Source organism: Heterocephalus glaber, unplaced genomic scaffold (assembly GCF_053883595.1).
Source record: "Heterocephalus glaber isolate CG9 unplaced genomic scaffold, H.glaber_assembly_v1.0 deba00001608, whole genome shotgun sequence".
NCBI lineage: Eukaryota > Metazoa > Chordata > Mammalia > Rodentia > Bathyergidae > Heterocephalus > Heterocephalus glaber.
In genome coordinates this window covers 23,699,854-23,712,627 of record NW_028258379.1, presented here as the reverse complement: position 1 = coordinate 23,712,627, position 12,774 = coordinate 23,699,854, and the positions used below count along the sequence as shown (strand labels likewise).

The 12,774-nt window shown below is 35.1% G+C and overlaps 1 pseudogene; it reads left to right on the top strand.

Moving 5' to 3' along the window:
* The first annotated feature begins 921 nt into the window (after positions 1 to 921).
* On the top strand, positions 922 to 1,850 carry LOC101715846 (MKI67 FHA domain-interacting nucleolar phosphoprotein pseudogene; annotated as a pseudogene).
* The last annotated feature ends 10,924 nt before the right edge of the window (positions 1,851 to 12,774 follow it).

The following is a 12,774-nucleotide window of genomic DNA, read 5'->3' as shown; positions in this document are numbered from 1 at the left end:
CCTGTACTACTGTTTTCTCTTGAGTCACAATTTCCCTTATGTCAGGTGCCATTGGAGAGGTCACAGCAATTTAGAAATTGGCAAAGGGAAGAGGGAGTTGAATGTGGATTTAGCCTGCCTGTTTGAGGATGTACTTGGTTCTCGTTAATGTCCATGTATAGTTACTGCTGGCCGTATGTCTAATGACATACGCTTGTCATGATGCAAAGGAATGTGTCCAGAATGTCTGGCTCTGCAACCATGCACTTAATGAGACAGATAAATATTTTAAATACATGGAATGAGATGTTAGTCTGTGGAACATTTTTCAGAGATCTGATATATATAAAGTTAATGAAGATTAAGGATTTACAATGATCTCCAATCAAAATAGAAATTTTCTCTTTTTGCCCGACATAGATTAAAGTATATTTTACTTTTCTTAATTAATGAGAATGAAATATTTCTAGAATTGTAATGTACTTTCTCCTGTGGATAGATGTGTTGGAACATTTCACTAAATCCAGAAAGAAATGAAGGTTCATTATTTGGACCTGCATGAGGTGTACCTTCTTTTATCATGTTAGATTTATTGTAAAAATAAAATTTCTTCAGATATACTGAGTGAAATATGAAGGATAAGTCATAGTTACAGGAGTAGTGAACTCAATTAACAAATTTATCTTGATATTGAGAGGAAATTAGAGCCAAGCATTTTTACATTGTATCAAAAGAAATAATTTATTATGAAAGAAGGATGTGTCAATAAAAGGAATAAATTCTCTTTTCAGTGTTAATCATTAGCTTAATAAGAGGAAATTACTGCATGGACACTAAGTAAAAAAAATTCATTGGTTTTCCAATTATTTTGAAAAATCTTGCTGTTAACAAAAACATAAAACTCAAAATACGTGAATATGGGGCTGCTGGGCTGCTCTCAGCATGGCGGTGTTTTCTGGTGCTGCCGCGCCAATTCTGTCTTTGAACCCCCAGGAAGATGCCGAGTTTCAAAAGGAGGTGGAGCGGGTTGGGCGTCGCGTGACCCAGCAAAAAAAGCAAGAGCGAAAAAAGAAAGAAGAACTTGCGCCTGGAGAAAATTTTGTGGGTCAACTACCTCCAGTACTTTTTGAATCCCAAATCAAAGAATATTTCTCCCAATCTGGCAATATTACAAGATTCAGACTGTCCAGAAGTAAAAGGACTGGAAATAGCAGAGGCTATGCCTTTGCAGAGTTTGCATCTGAGGATGTTGCCAAGACAGTGGCTGAAATGATGCACAACTACCTTTTTGGTGAAAGACTCCTGGTCTGTCGTTTTATGCCACCCGAAAAGGTACATAAAGATCTTTTTAAAAGCTGGCAAGTTCCATTTCATCATCCAGTATACCCAGCAGTGAAACGGTATAAGCATAAGTGGACACTTCTACAAAAGTTGCAAAGTTGCACATGGAAGATCTATTCACAAAGAAAGAAAAATTACTAAGGAAGAAATTAATTGCAAAAGGAATTGATTGTAATTTTCCTTTAATGGTTTGACCTACCAAGAAGAAAAAGGTTTCAGACAAAAAAGAGATTTCTGCAAAAAAGAATAAGGCTTCAGGCATACCTAAGAAGAAGAAGAAAAGGGTTTCAAAAGGCTCTCTTGTCCCTCCCGATAAGACTGTGGATAGCCAGAGCGCCACACCAGTTTGTACACCAACACTTTTGGAGACACGAAAATCTGAAGTGGCTGAAATGAATGATGATAAAGACGATGAAATAGTCTTCAAACAGCCGGCATCCAGGGTAAAGGAAACACCAGCGACTCCAACACCCACTCATTCAGGGAAGAAAAGACGACAAAGACCAAGGAAAAGCAAACAGTGCTTCTGAATGTACTGTGTGCAGCATATCTTACAAGAAATTGTGATCTGTTGTAAGGGCTGACTCCTGTATTATACTAGATACAACCAAATCAACTATTAAGACTTGCAGAGGGAAAACATACTGATTATTCCAGGTCTGTAAGGAAAGCAGTGAGTAATTTTGGCTTATCTGTCCTTGATGAGATCTGAGGAACTTGGCAGCCTGCAGTGCAGGCTCACAGGGCCTTTGTCCTGGTCTCCTATTTTTGTGTTTAGCTCCCCTTGATTTACCTTGCCTATATGTCACTGTTGACTGCAGGTTGAAGTACTGAAGGGTTGTGGCCTTTTGCCACCAACAAATAAATTTCACCAGTCTTGCTTGAAAAAAAAAAATGTGAATATGATGAGATCCATTACAGAAAATGGTAATGTAAATCAGAAAAATCAAAGAAAATTTAAATTTTGTCAATGTATACATTTTAAGTGCTCTGAAGTCAATCAAAACCCCAAACTGACCATACTGCTGAAACCTAGGTGACATTATCTAGAACGGAGCATGAAGCTGAAGGAATTGTGTTCACATGACTGGTAGCAAAAAAATATTTTCAATCATGCCATATAAAAACTGAATTATCTCTGTATTCTTAATATAGATACAACACTAAACTCTAGCAAATAAGACCATGACATAACTACGAAACAAAAGGTATATATAAAAAGAAATACTTTAAATTATATTTAAAAATTAGAAAAATCAGAGAGTTGTTTGGATTTCTTATTTTGTGGTGTTTGTTAGCTTTTTAAATTTTTTAAATGGTGACATACTTCTCATTCTGTAAATGGATATGCATGTATATATAAACAGTTTCCTATTTGATTTTCTATTCATAAAATGAAATTCCTAAGTTATTTAAACTTCAAGTTTCTCTAAATTTGAAATTGTCCCTGCCATGAAATTACATACATTTCTTTGAGGATATAAGCAATACAAACTTGGTGTGTTTAACTTAAGGGAAAAAAAGACAAATGATTTTTGAAAATCAAAGGAAAAGCTGAATGACTGTTGTGTTACTTGTCACATTGCTGAGACAAAATATCAGACACCCAAAGTTAAAGGCGTAAGGGATCATTTACCTTATAGTTTGGAGAAGTTTCAGTCCATCATAGGCTGGCTCCAAGGCAGGGTGGCACATGGCAGAGGGGAAAGAATTCATGGAGGATGAAGACAGTAAAAGCAACAAGGGGGGCCAGGGATTTAGCTCAGTGGTTCCACTGCCTGCCTCGCAAGTGCAAGGACTTGAGTTCGATCCCTGGTACCACAAAGAAAAAAAAAATGTTACAGTTGATTTGGGCTGGGGATTTAGCTCAGCGGTTCTGTCGCCTGCCTTGCAAGGGCAAGGACCTGAGTTCTATCCCTGATACCAAAAAAAAAAAAAAGCAACAAGGGAAGTTAACGGTGTCTTTCTGCCCCTTTTATTTTATCCAGACTACTTAGGGCAGGCAGCACTCACACCTTTAATCCTAGTGCCTTTGAGCCTAGAATTGCATCATGAATTAATCACACACTCTAGATTCATCCACCTCTGAAAAAGCCCCATCTACAACTGCATGACGTTTTGGGGGGACATCTAAACACAGGCCATGAAATCTATGATTAACAAAGTGGAAGTAAGGGTTGGGGAAAAGTCAGGACCTCAAAGAGTCATCTCAGAAACATTCTGCAGATGATCACCATCACCTGGGAAGTCCTCCTGTTTTTATAACTGCATTGTTACTTCAAATTAAAACATGCAGGAGGTACAGGCTAAGGGAAACACGATTATGTTAGTGGAATCACTTGAGTGACAGGTACTAGAATACATTGACAGTCAAACACCAGGACAATGTGTGAAGCAAACAGAAATAAGGGCTCCCCACAAACAGATACTGTAATTAATGTTGGTCATACATAGAGAATGGAGTGGAGAGAGGAGAAGACAGAAAGAACGTATTCTTTAGTGTAAGAGATACCAACATAATTACATAATTTGGAAATGGCTTTAAGGATTTAATCAGAGACTATGTCCAGGGAAATTTGAAAGCAGAAAATAGGGATAAAAGCTCCATGAAGTTTTTGGACAGAAAAGTGTCTGAGTTGCTTCTTTTTTTTTTTTTGGTACCAGGGATTGAACTTGGGTCCTTGCGCTTGCGCAGCAGGCTGCGAAACCACTGAGCTAAATCCCCAGCCCAAAATTTAGACACTATTTTTGTTTGTTTGTTTTGGTACTGGGGATCGAACTCGGGACCTTGCGCTTGCAAGGCAGGCACCGGAACCACTGAGCTAAATCACCGGCCCTGAGTTGCATCTTGATTCTGGGTCTAACTGTTCTTTTCTTGAATTGAATAGACAGTGTTTAAATTTTAGGATATGACTTCTTAAGAAAAATAATTTGGAAATCAAATGGTTCCAACTCATCCAATACACCATCATGTTTAGACACAAGAAAATTGAATCCTAGAGAAGTACAATAATTGACAGAAGAAAACAAAGAGACCTGGTGACAACATTTTGCTGAAACCTAGGACCTCTGAGTATTAGTCCAGTATGCTTCTGATCATTTTATACAATAGATGAAAGGAAATCAATTCAGAGAACTTCCTAACATCAAGTGAATTACATAGGAATTTACAGATAGTCTTATGGAAAATGAGGAACATGATCTGGTACTTTTTTTATTTCAGGAAACATGACTTAAGATATATATACAAAAATCTTTAAATCACAACATAGTAAATAAGTTTACACAGAGTACTATTAGGGAAGGATGAACATTTGATAATAGGAACCCATAGGCTAAAGTCCATAGAATTTTTAAGCTAATAGCATGTTCAACTATGACAGCAGTCCCATATGTCAAATATCATTCTACAGACTTTAAATCTGCACTTAGTAGCAAATGCATAACCAGCTTAAACATAAATTCCTGCCTTTGATTTCTTAAGAACAGGTAGACAAGTACACTTTATAACATATTAAGATTCATGATTTACAACATGCACAAGGATGTAACTTAAACTCAGGGTAAAGCATACTAGAAATTCCAGATCTGTAAATATGAGACTAATACCAAGCTTGTGGGAAAAGATCAAGACAGAAAAAAAGTAGGAAGGACTAGGAAAAGACCCTGCTCTAAAATTCATTCCTACTGCATTTGATATGTTGTTCAGAAATCCGTTTATTTCTTCTCCTTCTCCTCTTTTTCTTCTTATGGTGCCTTGAAATCCAGCGAATTTTTCCTCACAGTCACTACAAGCAATATGCTTTCCAGTATTGTATCATAATTGAAACAACTTCCCCACCTAGTACATTAAAGGATTAATTGCCTATATTTCCTACAATTAGGTAAGATCCTAGTGAAATTTTAGGAGTAAATATATGGTTATTAAGATAGTGATAATACTATGTCTTTTCAGTCAGACAGAACTAAGTTTGAATTTTCCTTCTATCATTTTACCACCTCAGCACCTTAAGTAAATAAACAGGAAAATGAAAGGTCAGAATCTTCCATTGTGATATAGGAGTAATAACAATAATAGCAATAATAACAACAACAACAACAATAATAGAATCTGTACTGTTTGATGATTAAAATAAATATTTAAAAGAAAAAGCTCACAGTATCACATTATCTACTATAATCAATAACATCACTAATAACAGCAATTTTTTGGACAAATTTCTGTCTTTTCAAAAGCAAGCATATTCTATCTACGCTATGTCTATATTTTTCCAATAATGATTCCTTTCATTTTTCTTCATGGTTATTTTCAAAGATTTTCTATAGTAATTTTTTATGTTTGAGCTTTTTTTTTTTTTGAGTTTTTCATATAAAGCAGAGTGAGGAGCCAGAAGAAATCAGACAATAGTACTGTGAAAATAAAGGTGAAGAAAGTGTATATTAGTTATTAGTACTATATATTTCCCCATTGCATTTGAATCTATTACTCTTACTTTTACTTCATCTGGAATATCTTTTTCTTTCCCTCAGGTACTGTCTAGCAGGGAGTTAGGAAGTTCAAGTCTGCCAGTTTTAATCTGAGTGAAATACCTGACAACGTTATCAGATGAGAATGAGCTGAGCGAGGCAAAGGTGAATTCAGGGGCTTGGGTGAATTGTGCATATTTTAGAATAGCTCCTCTGGGAAATTGTATAGTAATTCAACCACGGGTGAATAAAGGGTTACATAGAATTTCTGAGTGGAAAAAGAAGATATTTTCAATGGATCCATTTAGACTAGTTAGAGGACTTTCTCTAACCTAGCTTAGCAATTTTTGGTTAAAAATAAAAACACCACTGGTGCCCACAGAGATCCTAATAGGTAGAGATTTCTGCTTCACTACTGCATATATCATTGAGAATGGAAATCTGAACTCTTTCAATTTTTTCACATTATTTAAAACTTCTACGCACAATAATGTCTATTTTGTTTTATTAATTCCTTTTATATTTATGTAAATAGTACCCTGTTCTTCAATCTATTTCAATTTAGTTTTTGATATTATTCTAATTTCCTATCTTCATAAAAATACATATGTATGTAAGATCTTTTGTTCTTCTCTTCTTTCTCTCTTTTTTCTCTTTTATTTTCATCCAGAATGCACCATGTCAAAAACTTGTTATAAAATTTTCTTCTTACTTTGAAAAACATATCATAAACATCTTTATACACCATTAACTACAGGGCTAGCTTATTTCATTCTTTCCAGACAATCTGAATGCACTGTAACTAAGTTGAGTATAAGAGAGTATTTAGCTTGTTTACAATATTTTTGGTTCTAAAGAACTGCAGTATGTATTTCTATAAACAAATCATTACATTTCAGAACAATGTGTTGGTCAGATTTCCTGTCACTGCACGAAATACCAAACGCCCCAAATTTCAAAGAGGAGGAGCTCTGGCTCATGATTTCAGATGATTCAGCCCACTTCCTAAGAGCACATTTAGCTATAAATATTAGTGGACTAATCCACTGATGAGTATGTCACACCCTACGATCTAATCATTTCTTCAGGAGTATCTCAATTCACTCAAGTTGACAATTAAGCCTAACTTCCGCAAATAGGCTGCCCTTGAATTTGGAACCAAATAGCTCACACTGAAGTTCCTCTGTTGTTAGAACCTTACAATAACACACGCACCACACACGTTTCAAAAATTAACAGACTAGTGTTGACACATAATTACTAAGCTCCTCATCTTCTGATTTCCTTAGTTTTTGCCAAATGTCCTTTTCCTCGTCTAAGACTTCATTCATGATGACACATTTCTTCTTGTTATTAGGTTTCCTGAGGTTTCTCTTACCCATAAAGATGTTTAGGACTCTTCTTGCTTTTGAAGTTGCGGACAATTTTTAAACACACTGATTAGATATTTTGTAGACTATACAAGGATTGTTATTTAGCTAATGACTTCAAATTTTAAGACTGAGATTTCAGGGAGAAAGATCACAGAGATAAAGTATCATTCTCATAACATCATAGTATATCAATATAGTACATCAGCAGTATGTAGTAGCCCATCAATTGACTAGAGCATCAACATATTTATTCACTGTTGATGGCACTTCAGTCACCGGGATAAGGTGGTATTGATTAACTTTCTCCACAGGAAGTTCTTCTATTTTCTGGTTCCCATTCTGAACTCTCACATGGAAGGCAGTAATTCACATACTTTGGGATTAGGGAGTTCTGCAATAACTCCTCCAGGGAAGAATATCTACATAAAATTTTATATCATTTTGCACATAAGATTTATCTTTTCTCATTGTATTTATTTATTGAATAATTCATATCACTATGGACTCTTGAATGTTTATTTTATGCTGGGTATCATAATCCAATATTTAAAAATTAATTTATTAATTTATGTTTTTAAAACTGTTCCACCTTTGCCCATTGGAAATATTGTCAGTAGTAGATGTGTCCTCCTGACATTTTCTGCTCTTCTCCCTCTCCACATCATTGTGATGTTTTGACTAGATACTTCGTGTTTATGCTATAATATGCTCCACACTCATATATTTCTTGCTCCAGTCCTAAAATCAACCATTTCTGCACAAAGAACTGAAAGAGGGATGTGAGAAGCCAAGAGTGAGTGCTAGGTATGTGCTATGATTTTATGTATGTTTCCATTCAATAACTGTTAGTTGGATTTAAACACCAACGTAATAGTACTAAAAGGCAGAGCCAGTAGGAGGTGATTAAATCATAATGGTAGAGCCTTTATCAGTGAGATTAATAACTTTATAAAAAAAGCGAGGAACTATTCATCCCAGTTGCCCTTCCGTCTTTTCACCAGGCAAGGACACAGGTTTCTTCCCATCTGATGAAAGCAGGCAGAAGGTGCTATTCTGGAAGCTGACACTGTAGCCTCACCAGACACTACACCTGTTGCAACCTTGATCTATACGAAATAGTTCAAGATAGTTTTCATTTTTGATTTTTGACAGTTTGCATAACATGCTCTGAGGTATGGCTGTCATTGGTATAGGTTTTACCCACTCTCATTTTGTTATTTCTGCACAAATGGAGTAAGAGAATGTGCTTGTCACTTCTGCAGTGGCATTGCTCTGAGCATCTCTCAGTTGAGCAAACAAGGAAATGTATGTTTCTATATTCATATATGTATGGGGGATGTTCCTCATATATGGTGACTGTTTAAATAGACAAACAAACTATTAAAGTAAAAGACACATTGCCATTAATCTCCCTCAACATACTCCCGCTTGCTTCAAACCCACTTTTTCCCTTATCCTGACCACTTTCTGAAGCAGTTCTGGAAGTACTCTTTCATGAGAGTCAATATGAGGTATGATTAAAAACAATCAGTAGAAAAAAAATAAATAAAAATAAAAACAATCAGTAGAAGCTGATGCCAAGTGCCATTCAATAGAGAGGCAGGCTGGTAAACACAAGTGAACATGTGTCCTCATCTGCCTTCTTCATTGAATCTAGCACTGTGCGAATTCTGGCTTTCCCTCAAACTCAAAATGACCATAAAAAGTAACCATTTTGTATTGATTCTAGACATTGAGGCATCCAGGACAGAACCATTGAAGATGCTCACAAGAGAAGACTTTCAAATTGCTTCAGAATGTGGCAAAAGTGATGAGATGAATGCATTCAAAGCATGGAGGAGTATTGTAAGGAAAGATTAATGTCAATGTCTTTCATTGCAATGCAAATATTAATTTAAATATTTACCATAGTTTAATATCATACCTCACATATAAATACCTCTACATATATCTATACCACTACATCTCTATTTAGCTATATACATCTGCATTTATATTAAGCTAAACATGAGTCTATAATGATATTTCCATGTATGTTCCATTACCGTGCATGGATCATTCTGTCTTCTTCCTTTGCTTGTCCTTACCCACCTAAGAATTTACCCCGAGTGTCACTCAGGGAGTGAGTTTGTTTACATACTGACGATCCCAACTGATGCTTGGGTAGGTATCATTTCAATTCTTGCTTGCATGAGACATGAGATACACACATACATCTGTTTGCTTCTTTTGTATTGACTACTTTTTGCATACTATTTATCGAGATCATTGCATCCCCTTTGATGTTCATTTCTAGTGAAATCTATTAATGAGTTCTGGTTATTTTCTTTTACTAATTCATGTTTATTTTATTTGTGAAAAATGACCTATACTTTTTTGTGCTGAAATCTATAAAACTGCTCCAAAACTCAATGATATTCTTTTGCAGTTCAAAACAGACATGTTTGGGACACTTGGACTGAAGGAAAGAAGTGTCAAAAGATCTACAAAAGAAAAAACTGAAAAAGGGAGAAATGTTAGCATATCAGAGAGGAAAGATCTGTATTATGAAATGGGAATGCAAAAAAGATGCCCCTTACTGTCAACTATTCACAATACAGAAATTATGGAACTTGAAAAAAGAATGAACGAAAAAATTCCAATAGTGGTCAATGATTATAATAATTCTATGGGTTATATTGACAGAGTTGACCAACATCTAAAAACTATCCTGTAATTAAAAAACAAGGAAAAAATTATTATAAAATATTTATGCACCTTCTGGACCAAACAATATGGAACTTGTTATTTATTCAAAACAAGGGGGGTGGGTCAAAAAGTCATTTACAATTTAGATTAGGTCTAATAGACCGAATAATTGAAAAATACTAGATAGCAAAATGCCAACCAGGATTTCCATCATGGATGTCTTCACCATTATGTTTAGTGGGCAGACATTTTACTGAAATCATACCACCCACAGAAAAAAAGGAAGGGCCAACATGACTGTGTAAAGTATATTGTTCAAAGACAGACAATATGGTAAAAATAATTCAGAAAGAGACTAGAGACTACTGTCCAGATTGTAACATTACATTGTGTATTGAATGTTTTAAGATATACATACACAGAAAAATTATTTAATAAATTTCAATATATCAAATTAATTATTGAATAAATTATTGAATAAAATGGATGTTTGTATATTTGCTGTTATATTATCTTTTAAAAATCTTCAGTCCATAGCATAGGACTGATGTCTACTTTTAGCCAAATCTGTAGTGAGAATCAACAGCACAGAGCAGAGCCAAAAACGTAAATATTTTACAAAGACGTAAAAATTATTTTTAGCCAGAAAGGAAGCACATGTAAACCTGGGGCCAAGGAGAACATGGTTCCTGAAAAGATAAGTATTAAAAAGAGGCCATGTACTTTGCATCAGGGCAATAGGAACAATGCCTGGAAGGCATCTGAGGAGATGGTCAGAACCTACCCATCACAGGTTAAAGGGTACAAAAGGATTGAAATGTGTAAGCATTTTCCCATAATTTAAATACGGTTTCCCAAAATAACCTATTCAATGAATGTGATTAATTCTTGATCTTGTAATCCTTTACATGTGCATATTTTATTTATGTTATATTTGGTTATAGTTTGAATATGGAGTTTCTATACTCTTTTAAGGTACTATTATAGGTTCTCTGTGACCATAACTGTTAGGTGGCATAAACAAAAGCAACAATGGCAAAAAAAAACCCAGTATCAATAATGTTTAGTTATATTTGATATTTATTTAATATTCATTCAATTAATATCATTATCTTTATTTGTTATTTAACTAATATTTGTTGTATTTAATATGTATTTGTTAGTTATGTTCAATATTTAATATATGAAATATTTTGATATTTAAATTTAGTATGTTTAATATTTAATATTCTAAATTTAATACTGTGTCCTTAAATTACAGAGTTAGTCTCTGAGAATGTTCTCTTAGTGCCACTCTCAGGGGACAGTGGGGTCCTGAGGACTGTGTCTGGTGCAATCTCAAGGCTTTGGAGAGAAGAGCCACACAGGGGCCATCCCGTTCCCTGTCTTTGAGCTCGATGGTGTCTTTAGATGTGGGAACGGTGGCCTCCTTCCAGGGCCTCCTTCTCTGTCCATCCTCAATACAGCTAACTGCTGAATGAACTTCTATTATTTCTCAGCACTATTAAGGCCAGTGACCTCCTCCTGCTGGTTGCTCTCTTGCAGCCCTCGCTGATGTTACCACCCTCTCCGATGGTCAGGCCGGTGCCTCATTGTTGATTACACCCACACACCGGACGGTGTGTACAGTGTTCACAGGGCAGAGGCACCACGACCATGCCACGGATGGCCCCATGTCTGCCTCACTCTCTTTCAGCACTGGCCCTGTTTGTATTCAAGCGTAATTAAAGCTTGAAAGTGAAACTTTGATTTTTCTCTGTCTGATCATGTTATCATTTCTGTTGCCTTTTATGTGACTTCTTGAAAACCCAGAGTTCATCCCTTTAAATATAATCAAAATTTTAGAATGGATTCCTGTCTTCAGTGATTCCCTAACCTTCCTAGTGATCTCCTCAGTGATTCTAGATATTAAAGTTCCAGTGTGCACGTATGATGATGTCTATGTCTTGCAACTTCCTTCATTCCTTCCATCTCCTTTCTTTTGCCTGCTGTCCCTCAGGTCTGAAAAGGCTGATACCTTTCTTTTTTCCTTTTCTAGCTTTATTCTTCTGACTAGAAAAGTGACTTTCTTAAATGACAAACTTTGCCTTCCAAATGTTAAAAGCTGGAAGCAAATCTTTTGTTGTTCTCTTGATAATGCCTAGATCTTGAGCCATTACCTTGCTGCTATTTCTATTAATCCAGGTAGGTTAATTTTTTCTTCTCTTTTTATATAATTTCTAACAGTCCTAACTACTATCTTTCTGAAGCAATGTTGATATTTTAAGGATATATATGAGATACCAATATTATATTTGTATATGAAAATGAGTGAGCTCTGTAGACAATATATAGCTAACAACTAAGTAATATAAGTTATTTTGTCATAAAAAATAATAGATCAAAGCACTAAATGCCACAGATAAGAAATTTGTATTTATCAGGCACCTATACCTCTCCATTATAATAGATTTTTTTCATTCCCCAACTGACTCTGATTTGTAATAACCGAACACCTTCGAAAAGGCGAATAAATATATAGTTTCTTGAGATTTTGGAATTGTAGTATTATTGACAGCCAAAAGCTACATGAAGTATTCATTAGTCTCTGAAGATTTCCTTGTTAGAGATTAAACTCTGAAGAGCTGATGATTTTATTTGGTCTGTTTTGAACTTATATAACTTGGTTAAATGTCTTTCTCTTCCCTCTATTACTAGGATTAGTTTCCAGTGTTCTGTAAAATATAACCTTTGCTTTGACATTAATGCTATGTGAAAATCAGATGATTTAAACATGTAATTAGTGCACTGCAATTGCAGAATTGTCTTGGAAATTGGTAGCTTTAAATAAAAATATAATGTGAAGTGACTTCAGCAACCTAAACATAAAAGAGATTCTTCAGGAAAATTTCTAAGTTATTTCAAATATACATTATCTTTCTTGTCA